We start from the raw sequence: 12,176 nt of genomic DNA, 5'->3' as shown, positions 1-12,176 counted from the left end.
CAGGAAGGCAGCTCTTCCTGTCCTGCCCAACGCCTTCAAATCCAGCACACTTTGTCCCTCCAACAGGAGGCAGCTGATTGATTTCTAACACCACTCTTCTCTGTCTACTTCGAGATGAACCAGACATACGTTATACAAGCAACCAAGTCCCCGCCTGGAAGCAGCGGAGCCTTTTGCCTTCTCCTTCCCACCCCACTTTGCAGGAGAAGGAAAACAAACGGCAGAAGAGACGCTGAGAAATTCAACCACCAAATGGAGAGGGAATCTTTGAGAGCGGGAAAACTTATCCGTACAATGAAGAGAGCTACGCTGAATGAATAACACTGAAAACGAACCCTTCTTGCAGGGTAAAGTGCACAGCAATTCAAGACCTGCTGAACAGACCCCTGCCATTCTCAGCAATAAACAACCCCCAAGGCTCAACCAGCCAGCCAGGGTCACTGCTCTAAATCCAAGCGCAGCTGCACCGACCTGAGCCAACACGGACACAGCCGCCTCCCTTGGCCCACACGAAGCTGCACAGGCCACGCGCTGCTCCAACAGGAACGTGCTGGGGACACCCGGGTTTCTCATGGCGGCCTCTGCGCTGTCACCTGCACAAAGCACCAAGAGACCGGCAGTTGTGGGCTCAGCTCCGGGGGTTCCCGGGACCGGGGTCTCCAAGGGCCCGTTCGCACACGGATCCTTGTGCGCGCGCCCCGACCGCGGGCGCCTCTCCCGCCCCCATCCCGACCCGCCGCTCGCTCCCCCGGACCCGCCGCTCGCTCCCACGGACCCGCCGCTCGCTCCCCCGGACCCGCCGCTCGCTCCCCCGGACCCGCCGCTCGCCCCCCCGAACCCGCCGCTCCCCGCCCCGGACCCGCCGCTCCCCGCCCCGGACCCGCCGCTCGCTCCCCCGGACCCGCCGCTCGCTCCCCGGACCCGCTCAGCAGCCTCCGCTCAGCAGCCTCCGCTCGCCCCAGCCCTGTAGCCGGAAATTGCGTCACCGGGAGGGGCGAGCCGAGCGGCGCTGCCGGCAGGACCCCGGCAGAGCTGTCCGATTATTCGCCTGACCCGCCAAATTTTTATACGAAATGTGAATGAGTTGAGCAGTTATTAAAATAACAAAGTCTCCGGCAGCCGTGCCGTCATGGTGGCTCAGAGAGTGGAAAACCCCCTGAACTGCAGGTCAGCCTCAGCTCTCAGATGAGCTCCTCCCCGCCCTCCGCACCGCTGACCCCGCAGCACAAAGCGCGACCGGCGCGTCCCGCGGGCGGACTCGGTGTCCGCGCTCGTTCGTCGCCTCCTCGCTGGCTGCAGCGGGACTGAGGGGCTGTGGGTTCCAAACCTGCGGTTTGCTGCCCTTGCACAGAGGAGAAGGCTCGGCTGCTGAGAACAGGTTCCGTGTTAAACTCGGCTGAAGAGAAGTTTCTCCTCCTGGGATCTCAGAACAGCAGCAGCTCCAAGGAACTGACAGAGCATGGGCCGCGGGCATTTCTCAGTGTCTGTGCTGAGAGGTTTGATCTGGGCGTTGTTAATGCCAGAAAGAGGTGGAAAGATAAAGAGATAAAGATGAGGGGTCGTGCTGCAGAGAGTTACAGCATTTTTGCAAATGAGGAACTGAAATAAGTAGCTTACGCTTTTTCTATGGATAAACAACATTTAATCCAATTCCTTAACTGTATTCCTTGAACACGTGTTCGTTAGAGCACAAGCCAAACAGCGCTGGGTGCGCGGGCGATTCACTCTTTGTACTGGACATTCACATTAACAGTGCTGATAGTGGTTACATCACCAATCCCGTGTCCATTTCAATTTCAATTTCAATTCCCCTGGTCCTTGGGTTACTCCCCAGGTTCTTTCTCCCGTCCGTCGTCCTTTAACTCGAGAGCCGTGTGTCCACCCTTTCTCTGCAGTCCGAACGGCTGGTTCTGTAGTTAATAAGGCAAGAAAAGGTCCTTCCCATCGTGGGGTCAGAGTTTCCTCTTCCAGGTTTTAATTAGTACTTTATCCCCAGGTTGTATTTTATGAATCGGAAACCCTAAAGGCAGAGTCTGATTTAAAATCTCTTTCTCCCTTCATTTAGTTCCTGCAACTATAAACTTCATATGCAATTTCAATTAGCTGAGCAATAGTTACATCCCTCAGCTCCTCCCTTTTGTAGTTTCTTACACTAATTTCAGACCCAGATCAGTCTGTGCGCAGAACAACACTGACTGCAACACAGCTAACCCAGAATTTCACATTCACATCACTTCCCCCTCTCATTTACTCTCATGTGTACAGATGCACCTGAACGGGGAGCGCGGTGGCACTTTAATAATGGAACCGGTTCTCATTTTGTAATTATCTCCCCGAACAAAATTCTTTTGGTACCAAATATAAACGTGCGAAGTAAAAGGCTGAGCTCAGACACGCAAACCGCACGCCAAGCTCAAATATACAAACAGATCACAATTACATTCATTGAAGACAATATCTCGATTTTAGCCTTGCGCCTTTGGGCCGCTCGCTGCTCAGCCGGGTGGAGGCACCGCTGGGGCTCCTGACAAACAGGGCAGTGCGGCTGGAGCCCCATCGGCACCCGCCCCGCTGCTCCAGCGAGCTGGGCTGGGCAAGGCTTTGATTGGTGTCCATCTGGGTGATACAGCTGTTATCCCAAAACCAGGGGTCTGTACTCGCTGTGCACACGGAAGAAAAGCCACATTTAGTACACCGAGATGAGACACAGCCTGTCAAAAGCAGCACGAAAAACACACGTTCTCACTGTTTTCCCTACACACTACACTGAATTCTAAACAATGTAGCCTTGTATTAACTTTCCAAACATTTACATAATGTGTTTTCCAGTAAAACATAGGCTGTGTTGTAAATCCAAAGCGAGTAATGCCATGGTTTGCACAGTTCTGATGTGAATATTGGTGTTTGTGCCCAGCAACACATTGTATTTCATTGTGAATGCGCCAGAATATTTCCGGTCTGACTTTGTGTTGTACAGATAATGTCAGATTGTTTTTAGATCGTGTGGGTTCAAGGTTTGCACAGCTGAACGTGCTGCCGTGGTGTGCGTCTGTCTGTCCAGAGCCGGTAACGTGTGTGTTTGTACAGCTTGTGTGTGATTTCTGTTTCTTGCAATAACAATTGTTTGGAGTGTGGTTTTTGCCATTTTCACATTGTATCACTCAGCTCTTGTTTTTCAATGCTTTTTTTTTTGCCTAATGGTTTTTGGAAAAGTTCTCAAAAACCACTGAGAAACCGTTATTGTTAAACTTGGTGCTGTTTCTTTCTTGTGAGTTGGGGCTTCAAAGAAATACCCAAACCAATACATTCCATACATTTGGAAGACAGTTCTGTGCAGCTAAATGATTCCTTTTCTTGTCCTTAAATACTTGGGCATTTGTGCTAGAACTGTGTAACAGGAGTGATATTGTTGGGGCACCTCTGAGTGTAAGTTTGTCTTGGATAGATTGCCATGAATGTAGACACTGCTGCTCCACAAAGTGATGTTCTGAAGTTCTGCATTTGATCTTTTCACTTCATCTGATGGAGCAGTGGAGTTTAATCGTTTGTCTGCAAATGAAACTCCCTAAAAGGCAGTGTACAGGGAACCTGCGGCAGGGAGCTCCTGATTCCCACCTGACTCCTCCAAAGGCCTCTCTTAAAAGTGAACAAAAGCCAACAAAAGCTGCGGCCCCTCCCTCCTGGGCCACTGCGGTGGGCGCCTCCCCTGAGACCGCAGGAAGGTCCAGGCTCCTTGTCCTGAGTGGTCAGGGCATCGCTGGCAGGTGGCACCTGCTCGCCTGCTCAGGGCCACTCTTGGGTGCCTTCATGGCCCAAAATCCCCGGGGATGCCACAGGGCCACCCACTTTTTCCTCGCAGAGGGCACCAGTGCCCAGGAGGCCTGGACATAGAGGTGGGCAGGGAAATGGAGATAGGCTGGTGTCGAGGGTTAAGATTGCGGGGTGACAATCAAACCCTGGCAGATGTGTTGTCAACCTCCTCTCCCCCCCACTTCCCCCTTTTGCCCCTCCCTCTCCCCCCTTCCCACTCAGGACAGGCGATCGGGAGGGAAAGAAGGACAGAGAGAAGAGAGTTGGAAAAGTTCAAGATGTTTTACTGATGCTACTGATAAGAATAGAGAAAATAACACAAATATACAAAACCAATCTTGAAAGTCTCAGCAACTGCAGAGCCAGCACCCAAAGTCCTGGATTGGACTCTGCAGCCAACCGGAGCTGGATTCAGTCTCTCACTGGCCTCCGTTCGCAGGGACGACCAGCAAGGTCCTCTCCTGATGTCGGCCATGAGCAGAAGGGAAGGAAAAAGGCAAAAGGGAAGGAAAAGGGACGAGATCCTCGTGATCTCCCGCTTTTATATGAAGTATTCACGTGAATGGAATGTTATACACAGTTGGTCATCAGTTTCTCGTTGCCCCTCTCGTGAGATGTCCATCCGTGCTTATCAATAAGTTTTCATTCCATTGCTACGTTTATGTCCTGGTTTTGTTAAAAAACAAGTTTCTCTTTTAGTGAATTTGCCTGTCAGCCAAAGCCTTCATGTCAGCTGCATTTTCCTGGAGAACCCAACACATGTTTTGGTTAAACCCAGCAAGGGAATGCAAACTTATTGATAAGCACGGATGGACATCTCGCGAGGGGGGCAATGAGAAAACTGATGACTGAGCGACTGACCAATGGTGAATAACATTCCGTTCACGTGAATACTTCATATAAAAGTGGGAGATCACGAGGATCTCGCCCCTTTTCCCTTTTCCCTTTCTTTCCTCATGGCCTTTTTCTTGTTTTGTTAACTACAGAACCAGCTGTTTGGAGGGCAGAGAAAAGATGGACACACGTCTCTCAAGCTAAAGGACCCCTGACGGAAGAAAGAACCTTGAAAGTATCTCAAGAACCGGGCAAACTGAAATTGAAGTTGACTCGGGGTTGTAAATGGACTGTGGTATAAGCATATCCACAAAGGGAACTTACCAACAGGATTGTGTAAGAAATGTCTAAGAATAGAAGATCAGGAAACCAGAGCTCGGTTGAGGATTCCAGTTGCCGCTGGAAGAATAGAAAAAAAATAGCCAAGAATGGTGGGAGGTATTTACTGAAGGGGTGAATGGGAATTTAGAGCCCACCAGTGATGGAAAGAATAGAGTGCAGACAGAGAAACCACATTCCGTGTTGCTCCTGTTGTTCCTGGGAAGTGAAGGCCAAGAGTTGGGAAACGATAATCGCCACGCTAACGACAAAAACAGGAAAGGCGGGGACACGGCCCTCGCTGCCGAGAAGACGACGAACTCGGCTGCCGGCTGCAACCTGCTTGGCCAGAGAGCGTGGAAACCTGGACCTGATCCTCTTGCCAGGAGCGGTGACTTATTCTTCCCAACTTAGCCTGGCTAATCCCTGTACCAAGTGCTACGAGCGTGTGAGAATAGGAAGACTAACCCAGTATGTTCTACATTATCACACTCGTATTAATTCTGGATGTTATGATAGAACAAAATTGGAGAAGCGTGAAATCCAAGGGCAGAAATTATGGGTAGCAACTAACCTAGAGAAAGGTGGACTCGCTGTAGGCTCTGCCTCCTGTCCTAGGGGAGAACAGAGGATCTGTTTTACACAAGCTGGTAGGAGGGGCTATTCAGATGGAGGGGGAGTGCAAGACAAAACTTGAAACAGAGAGGAGTTTAATAAATGCCCCATAGGAGGAATGCAAACTTGGAAAGATGGTGAATGGCCTGCACAAAGAATATTTGAATACTATGATCCAGCCACATGGGCCCAAGATGGAAACTGGGGATCCCGTACCCCTATATATATGCTAAACCAAATTATTCGGTTGCAAGCAGTGGTTGAAATAATAAGCAACCAGACGGCTGAGGCACCGAATCTCATAGCGAGACAATTGTCTCAGACCAGAGCTGCAGTGTACCAAAATCAGGGAGCGTGAGATTGGCTTTTAGCTGAAGAGAGGGGGGCGTCTGTGGGAAACTGAATACTTCGGAGTGTTGTTTGGAAAGAGATAACGATGGGGAAGCCATAATGAAAATAGCAGAGGAGATAAAACGCGTTGCACATGTACCAGTACAGAAGTGGAATTCTATACTTACTAGCCATTGGTGGGGTAACTTATTTGGGGGAGCCTGGTGGAAGAAAATAGGCTTCATGATAGTATGTGCATTTCTGGGTTTACTGTTTGTGCCACGTATGACCCCGTGCTTTGTTCAGTTAATACATTCAGTAGTCCAAGCCATGCAAATCTCAGGCACGCCTATAGATCCTGAAATGGCAGCAAAAGGAATGGGCTATAAACTAATGATTTTAAAAGATAACACCAAACTGGACCTGGCCATCGCACTGGGAAGAAGAAACCCAAAAGGAAAGCGCTAGGAACTGCAGTGAGCGGGGTCACCACGCCAAAGAGCGCGAGCTCCCGCTGCAGCCCAACAGATGCCATTGCTGCCGGGGCACCAGCCACCCGGTCATCAGCTGCCCCAGAAGAGCCTGCCCCATTTCTGGCTCTTGACCTAATGTTTCTCTTTTGGGCCAGGCTGAGAAATCTTTGGAAAGGCAAGAAACTGCCTCCCCAGGTTAATCTCCTTTAATGCTCGAAGCCCTGAAATCTTGATATATTTGTTCACTGATAGCAGCCTTCTGTTCTCAGACTTTCCTGGAGGATGCATTAGCCGAATCCACTGCTCTGGGCTCAGGACAGGAAAAACCACTGGAGAGAAGGGAGCAAGTATGTGATCAATGGTCTCTTTGATGCACAAACCTGTAAGCTTATGTCATTGGGTCTTTGGTGCATTCAAATGTCCTCCCTAACAGACTCTGAGCCCAGCCTGAACTCCACAGTGGGACTCCAGAGCCATTTTTAGGCCTCTTGTTTTGCATTCGTCATGTCAGCCCTCACCATGAACAGCCAAATGCTCGGTGCAACCGCCCTGGCTGGTTCATCCTTCACCTCTATCCATTCTCCACACCTTCCCAACATCTTGAGGGGGAAGGTGAGTTTTAGTACGCAGCACATGGCTGTGCAGCAAAACCCACATCTGTAGGTGTGCTGGGTGGGGTGGTGGAAAATCTCTGAAGCTCTTCCAAAGCACCGGCCCCCCTGCTGTGACGTCCCTCTTCAACATCTCAGAGCTCAGTCTGGCTGGAAGGTCCCAATGTGAACACCAGTACTAATCCTTATTTGAAGCTCCACTCCTGTCCCGGCCTGCTCTCCCTATTTTGCCTGCTTTGCTGGGACACCGTCTCCTGCAACCAGAATCCCACCTGCCAGAAAAGGCACCCCACGGCCTCTGGGGTGAAGATGCTCTGATGCTTCCAACCCTCCCAGGAAACGGAGGGACACTTCAAAATCTTTGGTTATTTTAATAGTATGAAAGGGACTCAACAACTGGGCAGGACAAAACAGCTAGAAAGGTTCTGAAACTTCACTGACGTAACACAACACCCCTAGGGCTCTCTGTCCTCCTCTTGCCCTTAATGCTCGCGCTTAGCTGCTCGCCGGTGGCTCTCCATGCCCTTCCGTTTCACCTCCGTAACGATGCCTCTGAGGTCCGGGATAGACTGCTGAATCTAAGGTAGGGAAGAGAGATGGTAGAGGTCACAGCAGGGCTGGGAACAGGAGGCAGAGAGGAGCCCATTGGCCCTTTTGGAGTGCAAATTTCACCAACCAAAGTGAGCAGGAGGATGAAGGCAATTGCCCTGCTGGATCTGCACCACCACAATGGGCTTTTACAGGTGACTCAGAGGGGTGAATGAAGCCAGACTATAGCCATGGGTGGATCTGCACCCCCTGCCCCAGCCTGCCCAGCTCCCAACAGGCATCCACCCCCTGCTCTGCCTCCTGGGACGAGACAGGTTTGCCTGGTGTCCTCCGCCCATTCCCCATGCCCAAGAGACAGCCCAGGGGGAAAGGGAAGTGTCTGTTGGGCACCTTGATTTCTCTGGGCTTTCCCCTCCCTTTGGGCAGCTGAGGGTCATTACTGCTCCTCTTTCTGGGCAGGGAGGGGTCTGGCTCGGCTCTACCATGTCCAGCTGTCTGAGGCTGTCATCCTCCGGCACACGCACTTTGGCTTTCAGCTGCGTGTTCACGCACTGGAAGAGGTTGTGGACGGCCATCTTCATCGTCGTCAGCATCAGGGCATTCTTGGCATTCCTGTTCTGGATGTCGGCCCAGCGAGCAGTCTGAGGAGGGGAGGAGAAGGAGAGACACACAGCATGGTGATATGTCCCAGCAAAGATGCTGCTTCAGTGCTGGAGAGCCTGGCTTCCGCACTCCTTTGTTTTGCTAGAAAGAACCTGTCCTCACCCAGGGCTATGCTGGAGCTGGTTCAGCTTGGTGTGGTGGAAGGAGACCCAGGAACTACCACAGCTGCTCCTTGAGCAGCCCCATCTCTCTGCCAGCTCCTGCACCCCTCATTCCAGTGGGTCCTCCAGATACCCCGATAGTTGACACCCTGGGGGCAGCGCATCCCACCACCACCCGCCCAGACCACGCGCTTTCCAGCTTTGCCTGGTGGGACTCAACTCCTGCAGCCTGGAGTATCCAGGAAGGGAATTTGGCAAGGCCCCCTCAGAGTGATGCAAAGGGAACAGAGGCCAGCAGAGCTGCGCGCGTTTCTACACATTCATGTGCCTTGGTACAGCCCAGATGACCACCAGTTGGGTCACTGTTGGACTTGTTTTAAGCCCTGACATAACCTGCTCCAGACCTGGTCTGTCATTTGTCATTCTGCAGCCCCCTGCTGCAGGGATGAAATGAGGCATCTCCTCCAATTACAAAGTCTGCCACTGTGCCTTGCCATGACCCTGTGGCTTCACCCAGCCAGGCCTTGGAGATCTTCCCCTGCCCATCCCGCAGTTCCTCACCCAGAAGCGGACATCACTTTGAGCCTGCGCAAAACGTCGTTGGAGCTGCTCCAGCTCATTTTGGCACTGCAGGATCTCAGCTGCTTTCTCTGCCTCGTACTGATCCAGGAGCACCTTGGCTTGCTCCATCATTTCCCTGTCCTTCTCTTGGGACTGCTGCAGGTCCTTGCGCGTCCTCACCAGCAGCTTGTAGCGGGAAATGACGTCCTGGATGTCCTCAAACTGCAGCACAAGGATCCTGGGTTTAGTAATGCCCCTGCCCTCCCCTCATGACTGCAAGTCTCGTGCTGTTTGGCACCCTGTCCTGACCAGGGACAACACCTCCCCCAGCTGAAAGATTTCCCCTCTTGGCGAGCCTGCTGCCCCAGTTGGTTTGTGAGCGTCGCCACATTCCCTGTTTGATGGCCCCATTGTGCCGGTCCCAGAGCTGCCACTGCCAGCAGCAAGGGGAGATGTCGTACCACCCCCAGTGCTCTGATAGGAAACAAAGCACAAGTGCAGCTGCCAGGGCCAAGTCACCCAGCCATGGGAGTGGGGCAGCCGGGCCGGAGGAGTGCGAGCGATGCAGGGAGGGACGCCCGCACACCCTTGAGAAGGGCTCAGCTTTCCCGACAGCTGCCTGGGCTCCCATTCTTGGGCAGCTTGGCCCTCCTCCCAAACCATCCATGTCACGTGAAACAGTGACACAAAGGGGTCCCCATGCCCCTCAGCTCTGTGCTGTTCCCCCTTCTAACACTTTTTCTTGGGTTTTCTCAAGCTTTTGTCTCCTTTTCTGCTTTTCCTCCCCTCACTCTGGTCCCCTTGGCTCACCTGGCTTGCAGGGAACCTCCTTCCATCCCACCTGAGGTCTCTGGGTTTGACCAAGTGTCATGATTTCCCTGGACTTGCCTTATCTCCTCCAGGTTTAACATCCACATACAGCCCTCCCTGAGGCCATGATCTGTCTCTCATGTCCAAACTCACCTGTGGGGAGATCTTCACCACATCCTCCAGGTAGTTTTTGAAGATGGAGTGCTTCTGCACTTGGCTGCTGAGCTTCTGGTGTTCCTTTTTCAGGGCTTCGAGTTTCTTCTTAGCCCTCAAAAGCTCCATCTCCTTTTGTGTTTTCTCCTCTCTTTCTCTCACGGCTTTCTTCAGAGCTTGGACTCGCAGCTGATCGTCTTCCTAGTGATGTTTCCCCCACCAATACACACACACACAGAAGGAAAGGAAGGCAAGGGCAGATGGAGCTGGGTCACCCAGCAGCACTGGGAGGAGATACACTCACAGGGGACAGAGCAGTGCTGCAGCACCCCGGGAACATCTTCCACATCTTTCCACACAAGCAGAGCTGTGGAGCCCTGTGTGTCCTTGTCTGCAGTGGCTGTGCTGCTCTGGCTGAAAACGAGTTCATTTCCTTCCTGCAGTTAGAAACCTTTCTTTATCACAGCTAGCACGCTCATTATTTGGAAGGCATCCAAATGCACCCAAAGCATTTCAAGATGAAAGAAACCTGTGAGCGTCCCCAGGTCATGAGCAAGGGAAAGAACACGTTTCAGAGCCAATATATTCCTATTGCTTCACTGAGGTTATACCGCCCATGACACAAACTCCGTGCTGTCAGACCACAGACTAGTGCAGAGATCATTGCTAAAAATGCAGTTGCAACCAAAGAAAGATTTTCTAAAACTTGATTCCTATGTCTTATCTTGATTTCAGAATTGAAATAGTTGCTTTTAAAGGAAATTATCAAACTTAAAAAAAATCATGTAGGAAGATACATCACAGGTGACAATCTGTCACTACAGTGGTACTAATCAAGGTGAAATTAAGCCGTATTCAGTGTAAAGCACACACACACATATTTATATGAAAAGAATTGCAACCATCATTTCTATGTTTCTTTTTAATGAAATATTTTCTTCTATTTTGTGGTTCTTCTATGTGAGCCACAATCTACCTCCATGTCACACGTTCAATGTGATTTTGTTAGTCTGCAGAAAGACACAGGGCAATACTCATCCTTCAAAATCTCCCCGGAAACATCAATGGCTCTTTCAAAAGAAAAAGCTACTTTCCTGTTTTAATTAAATGCTTCAGAAGCATTCAGCGAGATTTAACCTGAAGAACATGAAAGCATAAAACTCCTTCAGCGGTTGCATAAAACAGATCTAAATCGGCACAGGAAGGGACTTTTCTGCTGTTTGTCTTTGACCCCGGATATCTGAGCATCTCAGAGTCCCAAACGCATTTGTCGGCAAAGCAGCCGCCTGTGCCGCAGCCGGGCTGCACGCGGCTCTTCCAACGCAGGCACACAGATATTCAAGATGAAGGGTCTTTTTTCCCAAGTTTCCCAGTACCCAAGCACGCAGCAGGTGAACTCCGCACTTTTGGGGAACACTTTCCTGCCCTTTTTCATGTGTCTGTGAAAACTCACCCGAAATCTAAACAGTTCTGAAAATCCAGGCTAAAGCAATTTGCTGAAGGTCACTTAAGAAGGTCTGAGAGTACGAAATGTGGAACAGAGCACAACTCTGCATGTCCAAAGCAAAAAGCTTAACCATTTGACTTCTCTATTTATCACTGCATGCTACATTGGGATAGATGCAAACAGATATTTTACTTTATATACAGATTACAGCCAATCAGAGAATCCTGCATCACTTCTAGACATACCTTTGTACTGGGATGCAGCTGCCACCAGCTCCACCAGCAGTAGCAGCTTCAACAACACAGAGACCAACCTGCATCCCTGAAGATGGGCAGAGCAGGCAGGATGGTCTCCTGGAGATACAGGCCGAGTCTCTTGGGAAAGAGAGCGGTTCAAACACAGCATCTCCCCTGCCGCTGGGAGGAAGAGCAGCACGGCCGCTTGCCTTTCAGGGCTGCTGCAGGCCCAGGCTGCAGGTCACAAAGCAGGGGCCACACGTTTCAGTGAGTTTTGCCAGGTCACAGGACAGGCTCGGCAGCTGTGCACATATCCCTCACCCAAAACAGGGCACGGGAGGAGCTCTGCACATGAAGAGCTGCAATGTGGGAACGCAACTGCCTAAGTCCAGACCTCCACCTGCATCTTCCCTGCAGGTCTAGCATGTCGGATATTTTAAAAACATGGAAAAATTGGGGCTTTCCACTGAGATTATATCAATGTGTTCAGTTTTTGGCCCCTCACACCAAGAAAGGCCTTGAGGTGCTGGAGAGAGTTGAGAGAAGGGAGCGGAGCTGGTGAGGGGCTGGAGCACAAGTGTGATGGGAGCGGCTGAGGGACCTGGGGGGTTCAGCTGGAGAACAGGAGCTGAGGGGAGACCTTCTGATCTCTGAACTGCCTGAAG

At 51.2% G+C, this 12,176-nt stretch overlaps 1 pseudogene; it reads right to left on the bottom strand.

Moving 5' to 3' along the window:
• Positions 1-7,451: 7,451 nt before the first annotated feature.
• LOC139825978 (dynein axonemal heavy chain 9-like) overlaps positions 7,452-12,176 on the bottom strand; it is a 117,652-nt pseudogene continuing 112,927 nt past the window's right edge.

Source organism: Patagioenas fasciata, chromosome 32 (assembly GCF_037038585.1).
Source record: "Patagioenas fasciata isolate bPatFas1 chromosome 32, bPatFas1.hap1, whole genome shotgun sequence".
NCBI lineage: Eukaryota > Metazoa > Chordata > Aves > Columbiformes > Columbidae > Patagioenas > Patagioenas fasciata.
This window is presented reverse-complemented; position numbering and strand designations above follow the sequence as displayed.